The sequence below is a fragment of the Orcinus orca genome, chromosome 10 (assembly GCF_937001465.1).
Source record: "Orcinus orca chromosome 10, mOrcOrc1.1, whole genome shotgun sequence".
NCBI lineage: Eukaryota > Metazoa > Chordata > Mammalia > Artiodactyla > Delphinidae > Orcinus > Orcinus orca.
Window position 1 is genome coordinate 5,777,906 of NC_064568.1, and position 27,354 is coordinate 5,805,259.

Sequence of the window (27,354 nt, forward strand, 5' to 3'; positions counted from 1 at the left end):
AATGTTCACTGCAGCACTATTTACAATAGCCAGGTCATGGAAGCAATCTAAATGCCCACAGACAGACGAATGGATAAAGAAGTTGTGGTACATATATACAGTGGAATATTACCAACCAGAAAAAGGAACGAAATTGGGTCATTTGTAGAGATGTGGATGAATCCAGAGACTGTCATATAGAGTGAAGTCAAGTCAGGAAGAGAAAATATCATATATTAACACATATATGTGGAACCTAGAAAAATGGTACAGATGAACCGGTTTGCAGGGCAGAAACTGAGACGGAGATGTAGAGAACAAACATATGGATACCAAGGGGGAAAAGCTGTGGCGGGAGGGTGGTGGTGGTGGTGGTGGGATGAACTGGGAGATTGGGATTGACATATATACACTAATATGTATAAAATGGATAACTAATAAGAACCTGCTGTATAAGAAAATAAATAAATAAATAAAGGCATTTCCATAGGGGGAAAAATATCATCATAAAGAATAAAACACTTAGGAATAAATTTAATCAAGGAAGTGAAAGATCTGTACACTGAAAACTACAAAATGTTGAAAGAAATTAAAGACACAAAATTCATCAAACTCTATACTTAAATGAATTTTATTATATGCAAATTATACCTCAGTAAAGTTATTTCTTAAAAGGTATAAAATCTGGAAAAGTAGTAAATTAGTCTTTATTCAGTGATGACAAACTGCATACACTGAAAATCCCCGAACATGGACGAATAATTGGAATATATAAGTGAATTTGGCAAAGATCACTGGCAACTAAGTCAACATGCAAAAATTAACTGTACTTCTATATTCTGGCAACAAACAACGGGAAGATGAATTTTTAAAAGTGCTATTTATAAAAGCATCTTTTCTGTTGTAATAGTAGCAGGTCCCATTTAATGAGCATGTATCATCTTGCCAGGTACTGACAAAATCTTTCACATATATGGCTTTCTTTACTGAACCTCCAAACAACTCTGCATTATTAACTTCATTTTACAGATGAGTAGATAGAGCCTTAGAGGTGTGGGACATGCCCAAGATTACACAGCTCCTAAGCATCAGTCAGGCCTGGGGTTCAGGTTTATATGATTGACAAAGCCCATACTCCTTCTGCTCATTTGGGTATACACATATGACAAGGGGACAGATGTGAAGATGGGAGATTTACTAAAGGGATTTCTTCAAGGCTACCTTCTCTCTACTTCCCCTGGCCACATCTATAGTGTAGCACTTACCACAACTTACTGCTTCCCTCTCTCTCTCCCCCACTGGATTGAGAAATGCCTGTACCCCAAATAACTGGCACAATACCTGATACATAGTTGGGACTCAATAAAAAGCTGAATAAATGGATTCAGCAACAATCCTTTTTTACTTTTTGACAAGCCATGTGTTTAAAATTTTGATATTTTCCTGAGTGGCTGCACCATTTCACAATCTACAAGTAACGCCTGAGGGTTCCAATTACGGTACCTCTCACTAGCAATTGCTACTGTCTGTCTTTTATTTTAGCCATCCTAGTGGGTGTGAAGTGGTATCTCACTATAGTTTTGATTTGCATTTCCCCAACCACTAATGATGTTGGGTATCTTTTCAGGTACTTATTGGCCATTTGTGTATCTCCTTTGAAAAAAGTATATTCAAATCCTTATTTTTATTTTTTGTTGTTGTTGATAAGTTCTAAGATTTATATATTATGGATTTGGGCTCTTATCAGACAAATAAATGATTTACAAATATTTTTTCCCACGCTGTGGGTTGTCTTTTCACTTTCTTGATAGTGTCCTTCAAAGAACAAAGGTTTTAATTTTGAAAAAGTCCAATTTATTTATTTTTGTCTTTTGTTTCTTGTACTTTGCTGTCGTATCTAGAAATCATGGCCTAATACAAAGTCATGAAGATTTACACCTATGTTTTCTTCTAAGAGTTTTATAGTTTTAGCTCTTACATTAGGTTTATGATCCATTTTACATTAATTTTTCTATATGGTATGAAGTAGGGGTCCAACTTTCATTCTTTTGCACGGGGATATCCAATTGTCCAAGTATCATTTGTTGAAAAGACCTTTTTTTTTTTTTTTTTTTTTTTTGCGGTACGCGGGCCTCTCACTTTTGTGGCCTCTCCCGTTGCGGAGCACAGGCTCCGGACACGCAGGCTCAGCGGCCATGGCTCACAGGCCCAGCTGCTCCGCGGCATGTGGGATCTTCCCGGACCGGGGCACGAACCCGTGTCCCCTGCATCGGCAGGTGGACTCTCAACCACTGCGCCACCAGGGAAGCCCGAAAAGACCATTCTTTATCCATTGAATTGTCTTTCACTTTTGTCAGAAATCAGTTGATCACAAATGTATGCGTTTATTTCTGGACTCTCAATTCTAATCCATTGATCTACATGTTTATCAGTAGTACCACACTATGTTGGTTACTATTGCTTGGTAATAAGTTTTGAAATGAGGAAGTGTGAGATCTCCAACTTTGTTTTAGCCACTCTGAATCCTTGCATTTCTATATGATTTTTAAAATCAGGTGTCAATTTATGTAAAAAAAAGGCAGCTGGGATTTTAATAGGGAATGTGTTCAATCTGTAGATCAATTTAGGGTGTATTGCCACCTTAATAAATTTAATTATTCCAATCCACGAACATGAGATGTCTTCCATTTATTTATGTCTTAAGTTCTTTCAATAATGCTTTGTAGTTTTCAGTACACAAACCTTATACTACTTTTGTTAAATTTATTCATGACAATTCCATTCCTTTTGATGCTATCGCATATGGAATTACTTTTTAGATTTCATTTTTAGATTGTTCATTGCAAGTGTATAGAAAGTGAATTGATTTTTGTATATTTGCCCTGTCTTCTGCAACTTTGCTGAACTTATTTATTAATTATAATACTTCTTTTGTGGATTCCTTAGGCTACTGTAAATATAAGATCATGAATAGAGATAGTTTTACTTTTCCTTTCCAATACGGATACCTTTTATTTCTTTTTCTTGCCTGACTGCCCTGGGTGTATGTCCTTTGGACAGACATGTCCTGTTAGTTTTGAGAGTTTAATTTATGTATTTTGGCATAGAAAGATATCACTCCAGATCTAGAAACAGTCATTTCTCCAGGAGCTCTGCTGTCTAGAGATTCTGAAGATGTATTACCTTCTCTGGCAATTACATCTCTACAGTGGAGAGGGAACACTGGCACTTAACATCATCCAACTTGCTCTGATCCATAATCAGCAAGTTACTTGATTATAACTTGGCTTTCCACGTAGAATGCGCCAACCAAGGGATTCTGATGAAAAGACTATCACAGTTCTGTTTTTCTGTAGTAAGTTCATATGTGTCAGCTCTGGGTACTCTGCAAAAACCAGGTTTCTGGGCCTTCATAATTGAGAGTCAGACCTTGACACATGGAGATGGAACCAAGCTGAGCTGTCAGCTGGCAGCCTGAGAAACCTCGATCTCATCACATCTGTAACACAGCTGTAGTCTTCAAGGACAGGGTAGAACTCTGCAGCAGGCACACCTAAGGGTGTCTTGTTATGTTCTTTCTGTCCCACTTTCATCGTTAAATGCCAGTTGAAGCATAATCCCTCTTCAGAGTTCACTAGCTTTTTATATTAGCTCCTTAGCCAAAAGATAAGGCCAAGTATACCACCATCTGTTTCATGAATCCTTTAGAAGCTTTCTTGCTCCTAAACCAATGTGGGTCAGATTGAGAACTGAATCATATGACTCATGGAAGTAGTTTACAGGAATTCGGGAAGCAGTTCCTCTTTTGGAGAAGTAAAGGTGAGCACTATCCAGAAAGACATGCCCAATGGGAGAGGCCTAAAGTGCTGTCAGCGCAGTCTGCAGGACATTAGGTCTGGAAGGGATCCTGGGGCAACAGACAAACCCTGTTTTAAGATGGAAGGGACCGCAGTGTAGAAAGGTCGAGTGGCTTGTACAAGGTGTCACACTCAACAGGCACAGCAGGGACACTAAATGCTGGCTCCCTGAGTTGGAATGCGGAGGACTTCTCTTGTTTCCTGACTTCAGCACGTGCAGAAATCAACACACAAAAAGTTAAGACATACAGGATGGCTGTTTAATATTTTTAACTGACACTCATTTCTTTCATATGCCTCAAACTCTTGTCCTTATTTAGATGTCTTGGCAATTACTTCCAGATCATACTCCATTTTGTTTTCCCTCATTTTCATAGCCTTGAGTATTGATACAAATATTGCTGCCATTTACCTTTCATCTGACCCCAGTTTGACAAAATGAGTATAAACAGAAAAGGAATAAGTAACCAAAGCTGCCCTCTATCAATCTGCATTTTGCTTACCGCTGACAGTAGCTGCCTTCAAATTCATCCTTTCCTTTGCTTTTTTCTATTGCTGTGCCTCTTCCTGTCTTCTGATCAGGCTTCCAGCTCTTCCTTTGCAATTAGTGCCTTTCCCGGCTGCCAAAGGCATTTTTCTAACAGTCCCTACCCCCGCCTACCTTCCTATCTTTCAAGTTCATCTCTCTGCATCATCCCTACATGCACCCTATTCTCCAGTTACCTGAAAAAGGCAAATCTGTGCCTTTGAACCTGCTGTTCTCATGTTCACCTGCTCTGTTAAAATCCTACTATGGCCCCTCTTCTGTGAAGTCTTCCCCATCCTCCAAACTAGAATCATTCCGTCTTTGACACTCTATATCTCTCCTTTACATGTGTCTAGTGGTGTTTATATTATTTCTTGGGTTACAGTTATAAATGTATATATGTGCAGCCTTTAGCACCAAAACACAATCTCACTGAAGGCAGGCTGTAACCCCTATATTCAGCATGATACTGGGATAAAGTGACTGCCCTAGTATTTGGGGTCAAAGAGGTTAAGCCTTTTCCAACACAAAAGGAAGAAATACAAACGTCATCCGACCTGCCATAAATTCTGCCTGGAAGGGATGATAGAGATGGAAGTCAAACGGCAAAACCGGCAGGCCAGGACCGCACCGCAGTGGCGTCCACATTCACAGTGGTTACTCTGCTGAAAGGCCACTTCCTCTCATGGGGTGGGCCCACTTTCTAGACGGCTATGACCAGAGTCTACTGAGACGTAGTCAGGCACGGACGTGACTTACCTCCTCAGCTGTGCAGAGAATAGCCTGCCTGAGTTCAGCTGGGGTGGTAAATCAATGCACAGCCCCTGTCACTAGGAACTTCTCCAACAGGACCTCTTCTTCCCCCCCGAGAAAGTCAAGTTCTCTAGGTCTGAGGTAAAGTCCTGAGTTTATTTTCAAGGAAAAAAAACCAAAAACAAACCCCCAGGTGACTTCAATGTACCACTCTCTAAGTTAAAACCCCTGAGGTAAACGAACGTGCCACCTCTCAGATAAACTCCCACCTTTATGAATCATGAGTTTCTGGAATAGAAAGAGACCTAACCCATTCATTCGGGGTGTTGATCAATGAAGGATACAGTGATAGTGAGAAAAGGCTCAAACCCTCAAGAACAGGTGCTGTGTGCATAAGGATGTTAGTTGGGGCATTATTTTTATCCAAAGCTTGGAAACAAACTCGATGTTTTTCAACAGAAAAATAGATGGATTTTCAAACTAGTATACATGTGGTAGAAGTGGCTGAACTGGAGCTACATGCAGCAACATGGAGACATTTCAAAAAATACACTCTTGAATGAAAAAAAGTTAAGTCGTGGAACGATATGTACAACCTGATACCATCTATTGATACATAAAGTTTTAAACTATGGAAAACAAGGTGATACATTGTCTAAGGAGACAGCACACATGCGGTCAGAGTACGAAGCCAGCACAGATGGGCCATGGTGGTAGGGCTTCCACTCAGTATCTCCCTTCACTCTGGGGCTCAGCGGTAGTATGCAGGCTTTCAGGATCTTCCCTAAGTCCTTTTGCACGTCTGAAGTATTCCATAACAAAGACAGTGGTTAAGAAAAAGCTCTCAAGTGTTTCATGTAAAAATCTCCAGCGTTAGGTGTTTTAATGCACTGAGGGCAAAGGACAGAATCCCCCACGAATTTATCAGTCTTTTCCTGGTAGGAGGTGAATCGGGTTCCTGGCCAGGCCTTGCATGGGCAAAACTCGGTTTTCATGAACCTTGCCTCCCATCTGCCCCCCCCCTTCCCCCACCCCCTCAGCTGTACGCCTCACTCCGCCCTTTTCTTCTGGAAGCAAACAAGCACATCAGCTGCAGCACCAACTGTCCAGGGTCAACCTGTCTAGGGCCTGTAGGAGGTCTCGGAGCCCAGACTCCCTGAGGGCTTCTCAGGCGCTGCAGTGTCATGGCAGCACCGGACATGGCTCAGGGGACATGTGGGTACTAGCTGTGTCACTCAGCGAAGTCTGTGGACCTCTCCTGACCTAGGTGTCTTCATCTGTAAAGCACCCGGTTCGGACCCCTTAGGATAGTCCCTTCCAGCTCTGAAATCGCTGGCAGCACAAGCCACATCCAAAAGACGTGGTTCTCTCCACAGCGGAACCTCAAGGATCAGTGCCTCTTGTCCTGAATTCTAACTCTGACACTGGGGAGTCTCCTTGCTGTCAGGGTAAACAAGTTATGTATTAAGAGTATTCTGCAGAAACGCTCTCCCACATGCCTGAGTCACAGTGAAAACAGGAAGCCCACACCTTTTTCTTCTAAGGAGCATCCCATGTGCCCACCACCTTCCACCAGCTGTAAAAATGCCTTCATGAAAACCCCACAGGGCCAAGGCCAGGGGGCTGCTCCTTGTGGGTAGGGGCGGGAAGCACACAGGCTGCTCAGAGCAGCAGAGCCCTGACTCCAAAGAGAAACCAGCTGCCTTGAGAGAGGGCATTTCCTAAGTAGTTTTCGGCAGCCCCAGCCCCCAGGCATTCTTACTTCATTTATGGCACAACAGTGAAACTGAGCACAGGACATGGAGTTATGTATTTCTTTTAAATGTGTTATTAGCTTTTTTTTTTTAAGACAGAAAATGTAACCACATAGTACAAGGTTCAAAAGCTAAGTCTCCTTCCAGTCCTTTTCCCCAGCCAACCAGCACCCCTCCCCAGCAGCAACCACTGTTCTCAATTTCTAGTATATCCTTTAGAGACAGTTCATGCATGTACAAGCCTGTGAACACACAACCACACACATATACATACACGTGATTTTTAAAGCATACTATATATGTTCTACACCTTGGTTTTTTGGTAATATTTGTTCTTTCACTTTTGAAAAGTTTCAAACTTAGAGAAAACTTGAATGATCACCTCTATACTATTTACCCAAATATACTGATTAATATTTTCCCACATTTTTCTCTTAATATATGTTTATTTTTCCCCCCGAACCTCTGAAAAGTATACAGTACCGCAGGTATCATGACACTCATCTTCTGAATGCATCAGGATATAACCTCTAAGAATAAGGGCATCCTCCTGTGCACCCACAACAACATGATCACACCTATGAACATTAATTCAATAATATCGCCTAACATGGAGTCTGTATTCAAACTGTCCCAACTGTCTCAAAAATGAAACTTGCTTTTTAAAATCAGAACTCGATCCTGGAGATTTTCCTGTACCATTCAAATAGAGACTCCTCAATATTTTTGATAACTAAATAATAATAAAGACTAACATCTATTAAGTGCTTACTGTGTGTCAGGCACTTTTAAAAGATTTTTCTTGTGCCATCCCTGGGTTAATTTTCTTGTTCTTTTTATAACTTTGTAAGTTTAGTGCATAATTTCTTTTTTTTCATAACTTATTTAATTTTCATTCATTTTTGTTATTCATATAAGAACTTATGCTGATGAATTTTCCTAAGCTGTATTAGCTGTATCAAAAAAGTATTTATGTGTAGAATTTTCACATTATTTTCTAGAGAGTCTACAGTTTTGATTTCGGTTTCCTTACTGACCCAAGGGGAGTTTTTAAATTTTCCAGTGATGTTTTGTTTTAAATTTTTTAAATTTGTACTTTTCAGTTATATTACATAGCGATCAGATACGGTTTTTGTGCTATTTCTACTTTTTTGGTATGTACTGTCGTTTTCTCAGTGTCCTACTATATGGTCAATTTCTGTGACAACTGAAAAGAAGAAAGTTTTTCAATTAATCTACCTTATTAAGGGGCACAGCAGTTTTATGTCTCTACCTCTTTCCTCCACACGAAATTCATGTTAAAAGTCAAATATTTTTATAGTTTTGGCATGGGGTAATAGGACATTTCACCCTCACCACTGTCATGCAACTGTGCTCATATTGGTCCTATATGACATGTCACTGTCAGTGAATTAAAGAAGCTTAGCGATGACAGCGAATTTAAAAGGCATCTAAGCTAACCTCCACTCAGGAATTTCCTTCACAGCAGCCTCAAAAGATGTTCAGGTGGATGTAACTTGAATTATTACCATGCCAGAGAACTCAGCACATTGCTGAAGTTGTGGCATGTGTGGCCTCTATCAGGCACTCAAGGATTAAGATTGTATTAACTGGCTACCACCATGAGGACTGCATTACCCAACGCACTTTGGGGACACACAAGAGAAGGATGATATTACATGTGTGCTCTAGAGCTGTGGTCCCCAAACTGTGTGCCTTCAGGCACTGCAGTGAATTTCCACCATGAGGTATTTAAGATTTTGGAAACATGATATACAACATCTGTCAGGCCCCCCACACAAACTACTAGATCAAAGTAGTTTACAGCTTCCACATTAGTTTTTGCTACAATCATTCTGATGATCTCATATCTTTGCAAAATTAGGGTTCTGGCAGTCATTTTATAAAAGTATTATGTGAAAATCAACACAGAACAGCAAAGGAGTTTGGCAGTGTCCCATCTGATTCCAAGGTTTGGGAAGCTGTGCAGACCCCAACAGGAGCAAACATCCTATTAGTAAATAACCGCTTATTTCAGAATAAAATGATATTATCTTTCAATTTATGTGCAGTATTTTTTCGAGTAGTTACTCAATTGTTAGGACATAGCTGCTTGTTAAGTTGTTTGGTCCTAACTACTTAATGAATGGAACTGTTATGTTTTTCTTTGGGCCTAGGGATTCCATGAAGTAACTCCTGAGACTCCAAGAGCACCGTGAACCGACAGAGCTGGAGAACTCTGGTGGCTCACAGCTGAGTTTCAGAGACCAGAAGTCACGCCAGTGATGTAATCGGGATGTGAACAGTTACCCTTCACATTCCCTGAAACAGCAGACATTTCAGGAGTTAGACTGGAGGGAGCACAGCTTAGGACAGAGTCTAACAGGTGGGACTGGCCTGCCTGCTGAGAAGTGGGAAGGGCTGAACACGGACAAGAGAAGGGCCTTTACACGACCAAAGAGGGTTGGGAATGAATATGGCCTGTTCTGGTGACAGTGAAGACACTGGTCTGGCCGGGGGCCTTGGAAGAGCAGCTGAGGACACGGTGGGGTGGAGTTTGGTCATAGGAATGATGCAGTAAAAACCAGTGTTTTAGGAAGATTAATCCTAGTGGGGATAATAGATGGACTGGAGGGATGAGAAGGTAGGAAATTCTATCACCTGAAAAAGCAATTCACCTACATAGTCCAAGCCTGATATAATTCAGAGCAGGTGGTGGTCCCTTCCTTCAACGCAGCATGACATAGGGGACCACACTGCAGAGTTCCCCAAACTGTAGTTCTTGACTGCAAGAATTGCATTCCTTGATTGTGTGCTTGGAAAATTGCTGTTTAAGGATTCTCTCTAACTGGGGCACGCTGGAATCAACTGTTTAGAAATTCTGCTTGGAGACCATAGCCTTCCTCCTAGGAAAGCAGGTAAAATGAGGGACTAAATACGGAATAGAGAAAAAAATACTGGATAGAGACTTGGAGTTGAATCTCGATTTGACCACAAAGAGTGGGCCGTGGCCCTGGCTTCTTATTCTTAAAATGAGGGCTCTATGATTTGAGATGCAAAGAAATACTAAATTGCCAAAGAGGGCTCCGATCCACCTGATGGCTGAGGTTCAATTTCTTTGTGTACTGATAAGGAGAGCCAAAATTGTGGTTTTAATATTTCATTTCGATTTGCATGAAGCATTTATACCAACAAAGGACTCTATATTATTGAAATACCATAACCTGGGCTGCTGTAAACTATTATTACTGTAATAGCAGTGAATCTATACAACAGACAGGAATATTGGCAGACTTCTGGGGAACAAATTTCAGCCTCATGTACCAAAGTTGCCCCACGATGATAACTCACAGACAACATTTAAAATAAAAAGTAAGCCACTGATCTGCTTTGTATCTTGAGGGAACAAACATGATCTGTACAAGCTACGTTAAGACAGGGTAGGAATGTCCAGGTATGGCGGGGTGAAGATGGTGGAAACTCAGCGGGGGCAGAAAAACTCAGAACTTGAAATAATTATGAACACAAGAAATAAAGGCTGCGTCAGAAAGGACATGAGGAAAGTCCTACGGAGTTTTGTTTAATTCAAGGAGTAACTTTATTTTTCCTTTGTAGCTTCAGGAGGAATGGCACTGTGCCTTAGAGAATTTGCCCAGACAGCACTCCTGATTCTTTACTCAGACTGCGTATAAGGTCAAATGAGACGGTATTTGGGACCCCCTACGGTGACAGGATTCTTAAATGTCAGGACTTGGTGATGAGTCACAGAAGCAGCCTCTGGCTTTTTCAATAGCCACTGGATATTCCAGTCTCTCTGATAGCCCTGAAATGTCTTTTTAGAGGCACTGGTCTAGTGGCGGCACGAAGCTCCAGCCTCAGCAGCCCCCAGAGAAGACCACGGTCAACACGGCCACAGCCAGCCTTTGCTGCAGTAGGGAGGCCATGGTTGCTTTACAGAGGAGGAGGAGGGGGAAGAGAAAACATTCTCTCATCCTTGGGAAACTTGCAAAATGACTTCCCTACAGGAGTTTGTGCAAGGAAACTCTCTACCTCCCGCCCCTGCTCCCAGGTCAGTGAACCCATTCATGGATTAGGAAGTGACCCGCAAGCAACAGTGTGAGGAGAGGGGCGCGGCGGGGGAAACGCTCGGAGAAAATGCTGTATCCTGTTTAACTTGGCCTTGCCAACGCCAAACCCTTTCTCTGTGAATGTTTCTTTAGTTAAAGAGCGATAACATCCTCCTTCCAATGGCCTCTGCTCTCACAAAACGGGCTATTCTCCATTCTCGTGAAAACACTCTCACCATCACTCAGCCGCTCCTACAGCCACCGCCAGACGGGGAGGAGGCCCTGACTGACTCGCATCTCAGGGCCGCCTTGTGCAAGTCACTGGAAGCACACGTGCGATGCACACGCACAAGGTCAGACTGACAGGCAGCCTGGGTCCTTACAGTGCAAGGCCCACGACATGCACTTTGCATCTCGCTGTTGCCCGTTCAGTTAAGGGGAAATGATGGGTGAACGGGGGAAGTAAAACTAAACTAGATAAAGTGTGCTGGTGGCCTGAACTAAGGAAGAGTTCTCGAGAGCCATGCTTACGAACAAGGGCAAAACTGACACTCGGTGCCCGCGGCTGCTAGAAGGACAGCAGAGAGTTTAGAGAGTTAGCGTTAGTAGAAACCCCAGACGCCCCGTGTGGTTGCAGGTGGAAAAGGAAGCCTCGTGTCCTAAGAAGGCGCCTTTCTCCCAGAGTCTTTAGGAACTTGCCTGCGGTTTGGTGTGGGCACCTTGCTCTCTATCGACCAACACAGAAGGAAGGTGACATCACCAAGGCTGTGGGATCAGGGTCTCTGCCACCTGTCTCCCTGCATGAGACCATGTGAGAGCATGGGGGTCCGAGGACTTCAGTGCCTGTCTCCCCACAGGACTATGCACCTTACCTCACCCCCAGTAAAAACCCTGAGCAGCGCACAATGGCCTGCAGCAGCAAACCCGTCTGCATCTCCAGCCTGGGCCTTCTCTGTCGCCCCACCTTATCAATCCGAACTTCTCTCTCGTCATCTCCCACCCCTCACCTCACTCCCCATGCATGTCTACCTCCGAGCCTTCAATCACCTTGTGCTCCTTAATTCTGTCCGCATGTCAAGATCCATGACAATCCCTGCCCCCTTCCAGCCCAGGGCCGGCGTACCAGAGCCTGGCTTGCGCGCTACCGTGGAATAGCAGGCGTGGACGAGGCCTTGCAGAGCACCTGTTCCACACCTCCACGGAGGGCACACACTGCTCCCACAGTCCCTCTGATGAGCAGCTGCTGGAGCTCTACGACTGGCGTGCGGGATGTCCTCCACACCCGCAGGGCCACGAGCCCACCTCCTCCATTCTGCCCGACAAATTCAAGGGCGGGTAACAGAACTAGAGACTCTTCTCTGTGAGTGCCCGCTACTCCCTGCTCGGCCCTGGAGCACAAGCCGCACTTGCCCCACAGGTGGGACAGCCGTCTGGTATCTGTGGATGGGACAGGGCACCCCTCTGGTTTCCTCTTCCTCCACCTAACTGCTCATTCTTTTTTTTTTTTTTTTTGCGGTACGCGGGCCTTTCACTGTTGCGGAGCACAGGCTCCGGACGCGCAGGCTCAGTGGCCATGGCTCACGGGCCCAGCTGCTCCACAGCATGTGGGATCTTCCCGGACTGGGGCACGAACCCACATCCCCTGCATCGGCAGGCAGACTCTCAACCACTGCGCCACCAGGGAAGCCCTGCTCATTCTTTTATCCGAGGATGTTCCTGGTAACATGGTTCCCGATGCCAGTCCTCCACGTCCCTCGCTTCCGTAGGTGTGGTGATCTGAAGTCAACCCGCCAGATGTGGGTTCTGGCCACTCGGTTCCTGGAGACGGAGCTTCACGGTGCAGAAGCGATCTGTGACGCCCCTTCACACTGCTTCACTTGTACTGTGCTCACAAGCGTTGAAAACCTCTTTTCACTGGTTCTGTTTATTGCCTCTCCCACATCCTATGCTCATGGAAACTTTTTTTTAAAAAAAGATCTAAGGACTTACACATCTGCCTGTTGTACTTCAACTTTTTAGGTTCAGCCTCAGGTCTGTCATGATATCTTTAGGTCCTGATTTTAGTGTTCTTTCCTGGCTTAGCACCACCCATGAATGTGGCAGATGTACCAATTTTGTCCTAATCTAAATCATGGATAAAAATGCTGAAAAAGACAGTTTTTGAGGACTGAACCTTTTTGGCATATCACCTTCCCTTCAGGTTGTGAACTGTGCTTTGTGCAATACTGTGCATATAATAAATGATTAAATATAACTGTTGAATTAAACCAAATTCGACTCCACATCAAAGAATATTATAATTATAATATATTTTTATGGTAATGATGGAATCCATCTTGATTCTTTCTTGCTGGTTTCATCTTCTCTTTCTCTCTCTAAACCTCCCTGTCTCTTTAGCCCTCAGAACTCTGGGAACGCGATGTAGCCTGCAAAGCCCAAGGAATAAACATGTCAATAACATGTTCCTTCAATCCTCTTGTAGAGTCTATCCTGATTGGCTGCAGAAAACCCATTGCATTAAAGCAGATAACATCTGTGAATCCTGTGATTTCCTGCTTGGCTCCAGTATCAATATAATAATAGCTTCTTGTAGATATTTTTACTGTAGGATAAACAGACTAAGCTCCACTTTTAAATACAGGATTTGAGTGTGGCGGTACACGCCGAAATGGGGGCTTCTGTAGGCCTCCTGTAAAATAATCCTCCCCTCATATTCCTCAAGATGGTCCACAGCAACATGTTGAAAGGGGAGTGTAATGCCGCTAGCGGTCTTCAAATGCATTTCCCATCCCCAAGAAAACGCAAAACGTAAGCAGGGGAAAGAAAAACCCTCCTCTGACAGAAAATGGAAAGCAGGAATCTATGCACTTTGGGAGCTCAGTGGATACTGGATGATTCTAAGAACCATACTCTTATTTAGCTTAGAAAACACTCTACTGTGAGGTCTGAGCACCAGGAAAACAGGACTAAGGTCCCGGGGGCCTGTTTCTCTTCTCTTCCAGACTGTGGGATTAAGCATGACTGACCAGAAAGGAGGAAGACGGGTGCTGGATGGGGGGCAGAGGGTGTACTGGAACATGTGGGGGATGAGAGGGCAGGAAAAGCATTTCTAAAATGATCACTACTTTCTTTTTGGTCACAATAGGCAATAATTAATCTTGAATTCTTAAATGATATTAAGTAGGAAGGTGAGTAGGACTTAGGGGTGGGCATAGGTGGAAAAAAGTTGAGGACCCAAACTAAGGTGATTAGTCAGATTAGTGATCCTTGGGGGACTGAGTGCAGAGGGTTCAAGGGAAGCTCTGGAGTAACCAGAAACATTCTGAATCTCAACCTGGATGGTACTTACACAAGTGTATAGCTAATAAAAATTCACTGAGGTGTACATCTAAGATTTATACATAATTGAGATTTAATTGTATATAAATTATAGAATCCTCAGTAAAAAGGTTAAAAAAAAAAATAGAAGGATTGAGAGCACTGGCTTAGTAGCCCGGCACTAGCTATCCCCTTTAACTCATGGAAGGGTGTTCACAAGATGGCAAAGGATATTATTAACTTCGGAGGCTGGTAAATTGTACCACCAATCAAAGTCATCTTCCAACAAACTGGATAGTAGCTCTTGGTGAGGCCTGATGCAAGACCAGACTGTCCCGTGGAGCTGGGAGGAGCAGTGTGGATCCACAAGGAAGGAAGGGTGACAGTCGCCAGACACAGCTTTTCACACCTTGGGGACGAGGGGCCCACTGGGGCCAAGCTACCTGCCACAAAGACAGGTCTGAGGTAACAGTATCTTTCTTTACTGCTGGCTTTAGACTGAGGGACAAAGAGGTCAAATCAAAGGGTATCAAGGGGAAGAGATTCTAATTCAAGGGAAAGGTGGTAGGTCTGGTGGGAAGCGAGACAGTGAGGCCTCGGGTCCTAAGAGAGCAAGAGGCCCAGACGTCAGAAATACATGCATTTCCTAAGCATGTGCTCTGGGCAAAGTGCTGTGGAAGCCACTACTTGAGAACAGATAATGGGAGTTTGCGTTTAAAGGGGGCAGAGTGTCGGTTTGGGATGATGACAAAGTTCTGGAGATGGGTAGTGGTGATGGGTGCACAGCAGTGTCAGAGTATACTTACCACTGAGCTGTGCACTTAAAAATGGCCAAAGTGGTAGATTTTGTTATATATAGTTTACCATTATAAAAAAAATTAGAGATTAAAGTGAATATATTTTTCCGTAACTAAAAACGAACAGCATCGTAGCCAAGAAGCGTTAAGAGTAATTTACAACTTGTTTACACTTCTGGCATCAACTCTAATCACCTATTGTGACCAAGACCTCCTGCTCTCTTTAGATGCACTAGCAGGTGACAGGGACGTCTAATGATGGGGGTGGGAGAGAAGAGACACCTGGCCAGCCGGCACTCCGGGCTAGTTGTTGAACTGTCACCTAGTGGACAGGGACACGGTTCTCTCCTAGGCAAGCCTCCTTTGACAGACTTGTGTGACTTGGCAGTGACCCTGTGATGGAAATTCACCGAGAAGCCTGGATTGCAAGTCCTGGTGAGCAGAGCTTTCAGAGGTCTTCTGTACAGAAGCAGCCTAGCGAGGAGGCAAGCCTCCCCAATCCCCTTCGGGTGAAGTTAGAGAAGCAAAGAAACACGGATTGCAAGCCTTCTTACCGACTCTGGCACTGCAGAAGCATGGAAAGCCTGAACACATGGCCCCTTCACTTCCGAATCTCCTAATCTGGTCAAGGCACACGGCCCTAACTGAAAAGGGCTGGAGGTAGACGATTTGTTGGCGGGAGGTTAGCTAGGTTTTCAACAACTGACCAAGGGACCAGGCAGGCACACATACAGCAAATGGCCACTGTGCCACTGGTTGGCCTCCCTTGACTTTCTTTGGCTAAAGAATAATTAAAGAAACAAATTTTACTGGAAAAAAAATTATCCATTAGGATCTGTGGTGCTCTCTGTGGTCTATGACTCATCTGACAATTGCTCTTCCACAGCTTTTCCTTTGCTTCCTGGAGAACACGCCTTACCCGATGCTTCATACTCAAAACCCTAGGCTGGGAAGGTGATTCTGAGCTGGCGGACTTGGACTGGTTCAGAGATGCTCTGTTCCAAGAGATGGGACCAATAAATATCTGGGCTTTGGAAGTAACTTTCTGATGTTTGGATTTTGTGCTGGCACCAGCCCCTGGGTTTTAAGCACTTTGCTGTCATACGGTGTGCAGCCTTTCCAAGAAAAACTCTATAAAATGAAAATACTTTATTGCCACGGCCTTTGACTTCTTGAGAGTCACACAAATACTGTAATCTCTTGCAACATTTAATTTAATTTAAACTCGGTTCACCTAAATAAAAAAATTAGCTCTGAATCTGCCCATTTCACCTCTTAAAAAGCACCAGTCTTCTCTATGTTTCACTGTTTTGTTTGCTATGTGCCAAACTGTTATTTCACATATGTGAAAAGACAATTGGCATCAAGTCCACATGAACTAAACTACTGGCAAAGGCGATGCTGGAGCTTGCCATTGAGAAGATTAGATTCCCAAGAAACTCCTCTGGCAGCATCCAATATCCACAAACTGAAAAGTGTGCGTGTAAATACACACATACTCATTCAACTGAAAGACGCTGCCTCCCCGCCTCCAAGTTCAGGTAGTATCCTATTAGTGGTTTAATTTACCCTGAGCTTCAATATCGCAGTTGTACAAATAAATACATTAAAAAAATGTGCGTTGATTAATAAGATAAATAGGAAATTGAGAATTTATTTTTATTCAACTGTGAGCTTGCCCATTTCAGTCATCTTTCTTATTTGCTTAATAAACAGGATGATTCACACTTTCCCCGTAAATAAGATCAGGTTAGGGTGGGCGGGGAGGGTAGGAGGGACACTTTTCTTTTGAATTTTCAATTAATGTTTTCCTTTACTTTAAAGGCTTTTTTCTCTTTAAGTCTGCTACTTTGCAGACTGTTTTGCCTTTGCACTCACAGATTCAAATATGGAGCTAAACCAGGAGGGAAATGGAAAATTTTATTATCCAGAACTGTGGTAAATAAATGGTTGAATACTTCAAGGTAGTTGAAAACTGTGCTCCCTGGAACCCTGGATCCTGAGTTGCTCATGATAACGCAGCCGTGGTGGCCATGCCACCAGAGCAGGCATCTTTTATTTGTGCCTGTCCCATCTCTTCAGCACCCTGCCCTTAGATCACACTATTAAGGGGTCTCTGGCGCACAAGAATGACTACAAGTAAGGTTAGGCAATCACTTGAAACTCAGTCAGACACTTTTTCAACTCAGTCTCACAAAGGTGGAATATTTCTAAAAGAAACATGGAGATCCACACTTTGGGGAAACATGTAGAGAATGTTGTTTAAGTTTGGATCCTTCAGATTTTCACATTCATTTTCTTCTTTAAAAAATATGTATTTATTTTTGGCTGCGTTGGGTCTTTGTTGCTGTGCGCGGGCTTGCTCTAGTTGCGGCGAGCGGGGGCTGCTCTTTGTTGTAGTGCGCGGGCTTCTCACTGCGGTGGCTTCTCTTCTTGCAGAGCACAGGCTCTTGGCGCGTGGGCTTCAGTAGTTGTGGCACACGCGCTGAGTAGTTGTGGCTCGCGGGCTCTAGAGTGCAGGCTCACTATTTGTGGCGCATGGGCTTAGTTGCTCTGTGGCATGTGGGATCTTCCCGGACCAGGGCTCAAACCCATGTCCCCTACATTGGCAGGCGGATTCTTAACCACTGTGCCACTACGGAAGTCCTTCATTTTCTCAAATAATCGTTGGTTTTCTTAGTCATTGGGGTACCACCTATAGGAACATGTCAATGTCTCTGACAGGACTGTTAACCACAGGACTTTATCTTCTCTACCTTACACCCAGGGTAACATGTGATCCAAGCTTGGCCCATCATGTGGTGCCATTTCCTTGGCAACAGTAATTAGTCCAGGGGGTGGGTGTATGACCCACGTAGAACCAATCAGAGTCCTTCCCTGAGACTGATTTATGAACGATGGAAGACACAGTGTTGCTTTCCACTGGAGCTGTTCAGCTAAGAAGGTGGGAATCTGGGGCAACTAAGGGCCATGGTTCCTGACACAGAGGGAAGCTGGAAGCCCATCCTCAGAACGAGGCCAAAGCACAGGTAGGCTCAGCTGAGAAAGGGACAGAAAGTCTCAGAGGGACTGAATCCTAGTTCCTAACCCTGAGGCCTGGTTCCTGCAGCTCTTCCTTTAATCCTATAAGCAGTTCCAGTAACATTCCAGCTACATAAGCCGGGAAAGTTCCTCTTTGTTAAGGTTGGTTAGGATTAGGTCTTTGACACTTACAACTAAAAGAGTTCTGAATAATGCAGGGGCCCTTCTTAATCTGGGAATCACACCATTACTAAGTTCTTCAGTGATTAATGGCTTCCCAGCTGTCTGTTAATGAAAGCCACTTAACTTTTATACCAACTTTTTGTTAGCGGCATATCACGTCAATGTATATGTCAAGAAAGAAATGCTGAAACTTTAGAGTGGAAAAAAATGCTTGTGTTAAAAAAAAAAGAATTATATTAATATAGTTCTGCACATTTAGCATTTCTCAGCACATGGGGAAACATTCATTACTGAGTATATTTACTGATTCAGGAGTTTGAAGCACAAAAATTCTAATCCACATCTTATTTTAACACCACTGTTCATCTACCTTGTGAAACAAAAGACGCCAAGAACCACAATGGGGAAGAATAAAAGAAAAGCTTCCATTCATAGGAGTGCTGGATTCTTCCTGTCCATATGTTTAGGTTCTGCTTCTTCCCCTCCAGAGCTGAACATCATAGAGATGCTGGCAGGTACTAACATGCTCCCTTTTAATTATACCACCAAATTGCTGCAATAACTGATTGCCAGTTAAATAATTATAATCAAGTGGCCATTGTGCATAACAATCATTTAATGACTGCCATCCCAAAACACTATAATAAAGAGAGCTTTAATGAAGAAATCTGGAAAGGGGCCAGGGTTTTATGGCGGTTTGCTTAAAGGGAAAGACAGCCATAATCTGTATTTAAGATTAAAAGAAGCCTTTAATCCAGATGCTCGACATTAAACAAGGGAGTGGAGTCATGTTTTGATCAAAAGTTACTGCATGCATAAAAGAAGTAATGTAAATGTTCTTTTAGGAATTAAAAAAAAAGCCTCCAGTAAATTATATAAAGGAAGTGTTCATAACCATTTGCTTTGGAAAAAAATGAAAAGGAAGAACATCTGATTTTCATTTTGGACAAGAATACTTAGCTAAAATAAAATAAAAGGGAACAGGATTTTATTTGATTTCTATAATATCACTGAAAACAAGGGAGCTGCCATTCAAGCTACCTTGTACCAGTAATCATTCTCCTACTGACTCTATTTTTTACCCTCACTTTCCTAGGCCAGGCCTGAATCTTTGGGAAGTGTAATTACATTCTCACACAAAGTCCTAACTGAAATGGTTTTGATGATCTCAGCTCTAGCAAACAGTAGTTCTCATCTGAGGGGAAAAAAACAAAACAAAACAAAAATCTCACCACATAAAACTCAGATCAACTGGCAGCTACCGCCACTGCTGATGCATGGAATATTTGGCTAACAAATTAAGACTGCAATTCCTAGAATTGCAGCCATTTTCTACAAACTGCTATGTAGCCTGGCCAATGACAAACACCAGAGCCTCCAGATTTTGCTAGAGTGATTGCTGGGAGAAAACTAAAAGCAACATAAGTCCTCTCAAGGAAGAATAAGAGGGAAAAAGCAAAACCAAACCAAAATAGTTCCTAGAGATATAAATAGATATACACCAGATATGGGCTCCAACAGCTTTCCTAATACCCCAGCATAAAGGAACAGGACCTGACCCTAGTTACGTGCCCACAGAACACCCCAGCCCTTAGGAAATCCTGATGATGGCTTGGGGCTATGGAAAGACCCTGAGAGTCTGAGGGAAACAAACCACACCTGGGATCATTCTTGTCCCAAGGTGAACATTCAGAATGGAAGAAAACTGCTCTGGAGCTCTTGAGGTGCCCCAGCCTGTCCAGGTTCCGGGGTGTGTGTGACAGAGACCGATGAACCAGGGTTAGGAAAATGTCCCCACTGGCCTGCCTGTCTGGGGTAGAGGACACAGGTCAGGACAGATTTCCTAAGACCATTTCAGCTTAAAATTGACCTAGGAGAAGGTGTAGGATTTCAATTATGACATCAGAACTTTCCCTGATATTCTAAGTTAAGGGTATTAACAAATTCTGCTTCAAGAAGTCCCCGATTTTGAACCCCCTTACACTGTTGGTGGGAATGTAAGTTGATGCAGCCACTACGGAAAACAGTACGGAGGTTCCTCAAAAAACTAAAAATAGAGTTGCCATATGACCCAGCAATCGCATTCCTGGGCACATACCTGGACAAAACTATAATTCAAAACGACACATGCACCCCAATGTTCACTGAAGCACTATTTACAATAACCAAGACATGGGAACAACCTAAACGTCCATCAGCAGATGAATGGATAAAGAAGATGTGGTGCATATATACAATGGAATACTACTCAGCCATAAAAAGGAACAAAATGATGCCATTTGCAGCAACATGGATGGACTTAGAGAGTATCATACTAAGTGAAGTAAGTCAGAAAGAGAAAGACAAACACCATATGGTATCACTTATACATGGAATCTAAAATATGACACAAATAAACTTATCTATGAAAGAGACTCACAGACAGAGAACAGACTTGTAGTTGCCAAGGCGGAGGGGTGGTGTGGGAGGGATGGAGTGGGAGGATGGGGTGAGCAGATGCGAACTGTTATATATAGAATGGATAAACAACAAGGTCCTACTGTACAGCACAGGGAACTATAGTCAATATCCTGTGATAAACCACAATGGAAAAGAATATGAAAAAGAATGTATATATACATATAACTGAATCACTTTGCTGTAGAGCAGAAAGTGACACCACACTGTAAATCAACTATACTTCAATAAAATAAATAAATAAATAAAATTGAAGAGAAAGAAGTCCCTGATTCTTAGTCTGCGTTAGAGGAGTTCCCTCAGCCGCCCAGCTCCTCCCAAGATGCTCACAGGTCTGGCCGCCTCCTCTACATTCAGGTCTCAGTTCGGAAGCCGCCTTCTCACAGGGACCGCCACCAACCCACCAGTCTAAGTTGTCTAACTCCTGACCTCTATTCTCTCCACTTCCCTCCCCACCCCAATTCATTCTAATCCAATACCCTGTTTTGTTTTCAGCTTTGTGCTCATCACTAGCTGAAGGTTTCTTTTTCCGCTTGCTTGTGGAACTAAGATGTAAGCTCCTGCAAAACATGGAGCCTTGTGTGCCTTGACTACCACTGTAACCCCAGAGCTTGGAAGGGGCCCAGCACTCAAATGAACATGCTGTCTCCTCCACAGCCTTGCACACAGGCTGCCACTTCCCAGGCACTCAGCCAGCTGCAGCTGAACTGCACTGCACTGAATTCAACCAAAGGGCAGATAACTAGGGCACAGATAAAAATCTAGCCTTGGCCAGTGTCTTGCCGTATCAGATGTATAATGAAGGGCTCATAACTGGGACCTGTGCTTATCAAGGACTTCATAGGACCAAAAAGGCAGTGGACATGAGCGTGAACACATGTAAACATATTTAGGGCTCACCAATATTTCTGGGTTCAAAAGAAGTGCGAGGAGACACAAATGTCTAAATTCACAGCACAGAACAGCTGATCAGCACACTGTGAAACCGGGGCCAAGTTTACATTTAAAACAAAGTCTTGATTTAAATTTATATATATATGCCAGTCAGGTTCAGAGAGAAGGAGAGTGGGAACTGGAGGCAGAATTCACCATTTTCTGAACTTGAATAGCACCATAAACCACACTGTATCACACAGCACTTAGCAATGATCCTATCTTAAATTTACTCTCATTCTTTCAAATGTGTTAGTCTTATTCCTTCCACTACAGGTAAGAAATTGGATCTTATATTTTTCCAGTATGTTAGCACTCCTAGCCTAATTTGTGGAGAATTAACTTTGAAGGTTACCAGACTCAGAACTGAATTCCAAGGTCTTCTACCAGTTCTAAGACATTTGGCAAATTATTTATCTTCTCTTAACCTTAATTTCCGTATCTTTTAAGTAGTGATATTGATACCCATCCCACAAAGGGTTGCTATGAGAAATAAATGGGATTATTCGCAAAAAAAAAAAAGTCCTACTGATGTACTTAACAGAAAGTAGGTATTCAAAAAATTAAAATTTCCATTTGGGTAGATGGTAGAAGCCCAAAATACACTAAATAGGTGGCAACCAAATTGGGGTGGAAAGCACGCCAGGAAACAAGTATATGAAGAGTGGCAGGAAAAAAACAAGTTATCAATTGGAAGGCACAAAACATGGCCCAAACTGCCATGGTGTTTTGTTATTATTCCCCACATAAGCAGGATCTGCAAATATTCCTATTTTATGGCTTGACCACAGTGACATGTGGCAATCAGAGCTGAGTATCAATCAGAAAGTCACCGAATATGAGAAATCATTGGTTAACAGCCAAAAGAAAGTAATAGGAAAGTATGTTCCTGAGAACAGTATTTACTTTATTTATTTTATTATTTATTTATTTATTTATTGCTGTGCCGCAGCTTGCGGGACCTTAGCTCCCTGACCAGGGTTTGAACCCAGGGCCATGGCAGTAGAAGTGCCAAGTCCTCACCACTGGACTGCCAAGGGAACTCCCAAACAGTATTTACTTTAAATCTATATAGTATCAGAGAATTCATGGCAGGATTCCAATTTTAAAAACACTGGCATTCCTTGATCTTATCAAGAAACGCAAGTCATCATGAAAAACTCTTGTGTTCACATCACTCCATTCCAAGGCTCCGACACAAACACTGGAGCTGCTGGACCCATCACAAAGTCTAGGGTGAAAAATCAGTCAAAGAAAGCAGTAAACTGGCTATTTTTAATAATCCTGGGGGACAGATATTTACGAAAAAAAAAGAAGACAAGGCCACCTGCTTGGGGTCCATCATACCATTTAGCTCTTGGAAATAAGAGAAACATTAGCAACAACAACAAAAAGGAAAAGTAACTGTAGTGGACAGCTATCACTCTGCCTACTCAGACTGTGGCATCTGTATCCCTGTGAAAAATCATACCAGTTTTCTAATTTCTCACCAATTTCTCCCTGACTCTCAGGGCATGTGATTTAGGTGGGTCATTCACCCCATGTAACACTGGTGATGGGAACATATCCCAGATCTGACCAGTGAGAGTTACCCCCTGCCCCACCACTGTGACTGAGCCGTCAGTGACCAGTAAAGCAGGACACGAGCCAGCGCCCCTGGGAACAAGGCTCCCTTTCCATGAGAGTCGCTAAGCCTGGGGCTCCCAGTGCCAACTTGGTCTCATGAGGAGACAGCCTGCCTCAGAACAAAGCAATGCAGAAAACAGCCAGGCAAAGGAAAGAAGGCAGAAAGGTCACTATTGACATTTTTTGAAAACTTGGATCTAGTAGTGCCTAAGGCTAGAACTATCCATGAATTTTTCAAGTTACTTGAACAAATAAATCCCCATGTTTGCTTAAATCTCTTTGAATTAGTGTCGAACTTTCAACCAAGAGAGTGTGACTGATACAGGAAGTAATCTTGTAGAGTTTAATCCTAAAGGACTTATCTAAAAAGGCAGCCTGTGAAGCACTTTTCTGAGTTCTCTTAAAAAAAAGTTAGAGTAGAACATGTGAGATGCTGGGGAACCACCAGCATTTCTTTCTTTCTTTTTAAAAATTTTTTTTTTTTTATTCATTTATTTTTGGCTGCGTTGGGTCTTCATTGCTGCGCGCGGGCTTTCTCTAGTTGTGGCGAGCGGGCGCTACTCTTTGTTGTGGTGCGCGGGCTTCTCATTTTGGTGGCTTCTCTTGTCGCGGAGCATGGGCTCTAGGCGTGCCGGCTTCAGTAGTTGTGGCTCGCAGGCTCAGTAGTTGTGGTGCACAGGTTTAGCTGCTCCGCGGCATGTGGGATCTTCCCAGACCAGGGCTGGAACCCATGTCCCTTGCATTGGCAGGCGGATTCTTAACCACTGCACCACCAGGCAAGTCCCCACCAGCATTTCTTGAGCCAGCAATTCCATTTAACCAAATACAAATGGAATATAAATGAGACAAGTGCACTGTGAGGTCACTGTGGACAGAAGGAGAACTTCTATTCTCTACGTCCCTGATCCTTCATCTTCACCTCCCATCAAACACATTTACTCATTGTTTCAAAAATGTTCTTAGTAAGCACCAAATATGTGTCAGGTATTATGCTAGGTACTGAGGATACAGAGATGATTAAGACATAGTTCTCATTCTCAGGAAGCTAATGAATAATTATGATCCAGGGTGACAAATGTGAGAAGGGACCCTTCAGGAAGGATGAGTATGCATTTGCCAGGTGGGGAAAACAAGAGCAAAGGGGCGGTGGGAAGCGTGGGAGGTCCAGGGCGGGAGGTAGGCTGGAGCCGGGCTGTAAGGGCGTCTGCGACTGCCCTGTGAGGGGCTGACCTGATCCTGAAACCAAACTGAGCCTCTGGAAGTCCCTGAGTAACTCTGTGTGCCACCAAAGGCCTGGTAACCTTTGTGGAGGGTGGACTGGACGGGACAGAGACTGAAAGCAGGACTTACTGGGGCCTGTGGTCATCAATGGGAAATGGCCATGGGGACTCTGGTGGAGAAAAGCTCAGACTGGAGTAGAAGGCAAGAGTCTACAATCCTAACTCAAAAAGCACTGAAAACCAATCCCATGTCGATGACTTGAGAAGAACTCTGGTCTAGGGGATTAGCTGCATCTTAAAGGACAAAGACTGAGTCAGAGTAATATGGGGAGAGGGTAATAAATGCCTGTGCCTTCTCAGACTCTGGGTCTCAGCTCCTCCATCCTAAGTTCTCTCCCCACCCTAAATCTGATCCACCCACAGAGCTCCGCTTCAGGGAAGGCCACTGCTCCATATCTGCTGGTAGCTTGTTGGGTGCCCCCTTGCCACGGATCCTACACTTGTATTTTAGACCTGATCACTCACGACACTTCTCCGAACCACAGCTTCCTCATCTTGAAAGTGGGAAGACTGTCATTTATCTCAGGATAATGATCAAAATAAGAAAAATTTCATAGAGCGCTCTGCACAGAACCTGGCGTGTGATAAACACCCCGTACACAGAAGCTGCCACACTCCTGCAGGAGATGAAGTAGACTGCACTACGCACTACGAAGACACAAAGACATCCTCACGCCAAGCAGCAGCTTCTCACTTGCCAAGGATTTCCAGATCGTACAGTTAACAGAATGTCACTCTAAGAACAAGGCAGAAGCCCTTTTGTGGTAGTTTAAGCACGTGGACTAACACAAGTGCACAACCTCTGAAGGCCCCTCAGAACTCCGCTCTGGCTGCTGTGAATGGGGCTGGAGAAGACGGGTGTCGGTGCTCCTGGAGGTGGAAACGCAGCTCTCAGCCAGCACTTCCACGGGCGAGATGGTCAAATGTATCACGGTTCCTCGTCCAAGAGTGTGGGAACGGCCAGGGAGTGTTTTGTGACTGAAGGGAGAAACTCCAGACTAACAGATAGGCTTGTTGGTGGTATGGCTCTGCCTTATCCTTGAAGCTGAATCCAGGGATACCTTGTTCATAGAATCTCCTACTACCTTCTTCAACTGGGTCCTCTGCCGACAAGTCAGGACTTGGTTTCCAATGCGCCTGACTTCATGGTTCGTGCAAACAGCAAACTCAGTAAGAGATGAGCGAGCCATAATGCAAAAGCCCAACAAGACTGGGCAGCTGGGCACTGCTTCTGCATTTCCACCCTCAACCCACGCACACAGAGCCTTGAGTGCCAGGGGGCAAAGCTGCAGAGTTTGCAAACACTATAAAAATATATTAGGTCCACTTAAGGCAGGGGTCCCAAACCTATTTTAGACCAAAGATATCTCTCGAGAATTTAATGACACAAATCCTTCCCCCATAAAACACACACATGCGACCTTTTGTATACAACCCCTGGGGGTTCAGGAACCATCCCCACCCCACCCCCTAAGCCCATCTTAGCCCAAGAGGAATTTAGAAGAACCAGTTCATAGGTCTTGAAAGAATGAGGTAGGAGAGTCCAGAGTTCCTCTTCTCGGGGCTCAGTTTTCTCCGTGACACAGTTCGTTGCCGTGAATGCCACCTCTTCATAGGGAGAGGGCTAATGAATGATGTGACACTCAGAGCCCGAACATTTATCTGTCTGCAGTGCCCACCTCTCAGTGACTGTGGAAAACCTTGGAATCTTAGTGGTTTCCAAGGTGCTGAGTAGATGAAAGTCAAAGCGGATGCTCTGGGGGGGGTCTGTGGTGGAGGGGGGGGCAAGTGTGGTCTAGGCCCTGGAGAAAGATGCCAGGTTCCCCGGGAAGCAGCAAGGAAGCCTGTTCTCCCCTCAGCTCCCCTCTGTCCTTCCACTCTCATTCCTCACTTATGCAGAGGCTGCAGATTCCTAGGGTGATCTGTACCAAATCCAGATGGTTAAAAATAATTCACTAAATACCTTCCTAGATAAATTGAAATCCAAGATCTTTTTGAGTCCTGTCCAGCCATCCCTCAAAGGGCGAGCCAGGCTGAAAGTCATGTTCTTTTCTAGCTGAATCCCTGAGTCAGACTCCTGCCTGTCAATCTTCTGATGTCACAAGTCAAACTGTGCCATCCAAGGCTGAGTAAGCACCTTCAGGAAACAGAAACTCAACTGTAAGAACACACGTATTTCCAAACAGAAAACAACTCTGCCCGGTTTCTAACTCAGCTACTGTATATACATTTAGCCATGACACTGGGAGGGGAACTTCTTAAAAACAGAAGTCAAAGGCGAAAAGAATAAATAACAGTAATGTACCAGTCACTATCTTTGGCAAGACATATAAAATGGTAAACAAGACATTACAAAGTCTTTGCCCTTATGGGGATTGTATCTGAATGAGGGCTGGAGTGGGAGACAGAAAATAAACAGAAATTTCAGATAGTGATAAATGCCATTTAGAAAATAAAACAGCGTAAAGGGATAAAGAATGCTTGAGGAACTATTTTTATATACAAATAAAAATACACAGATGAGGAAATGGGGATAACAGAAGTTAGGTAAATTGTTCAAGGCTTCATAGCTAGTAAGTAGTGAATTTAAACTCAGGTCTTTCTGATTCCTCAGTTGTTCGTAACTACTACCCTATGCTATCTCTATAGCATCCAGAGAAGCCAAAGAATCTGCAGAATAGGTAAGGTGAGAGACCACCTTTATTTTGTAAAAGTCCCTCCCTTTTGGGACATTAGCAAAATTCTGAGATCTATGAACTCATACGAGTGTGCTACAGGTACCATTTTGATGCTAATGCAACTA

General features: G+C 43.6%; 1 protein-coding gene and 1 non-coding gene across 12 annotated transcripts in view; both read right to left on the minus strand.

Annotated features, from left to right (window-relative positions):
• ATG7 (autophagy related 7) overlaps positions 1–27,354 on the minus strand; it is a 235,970-nt gene that overhangs the window by 59,213 nt on the left and 149,403 nt on the right. The window lies entirely within an intron of this gene.
• Positions 22,613–22,686, minus strand: TRNAR-UCU (transfer RNA arginine (anticodon UCU)). The gene has a single exon. It is a non-coding gene; the product is annotated as a tRNA-Arg (tRNA).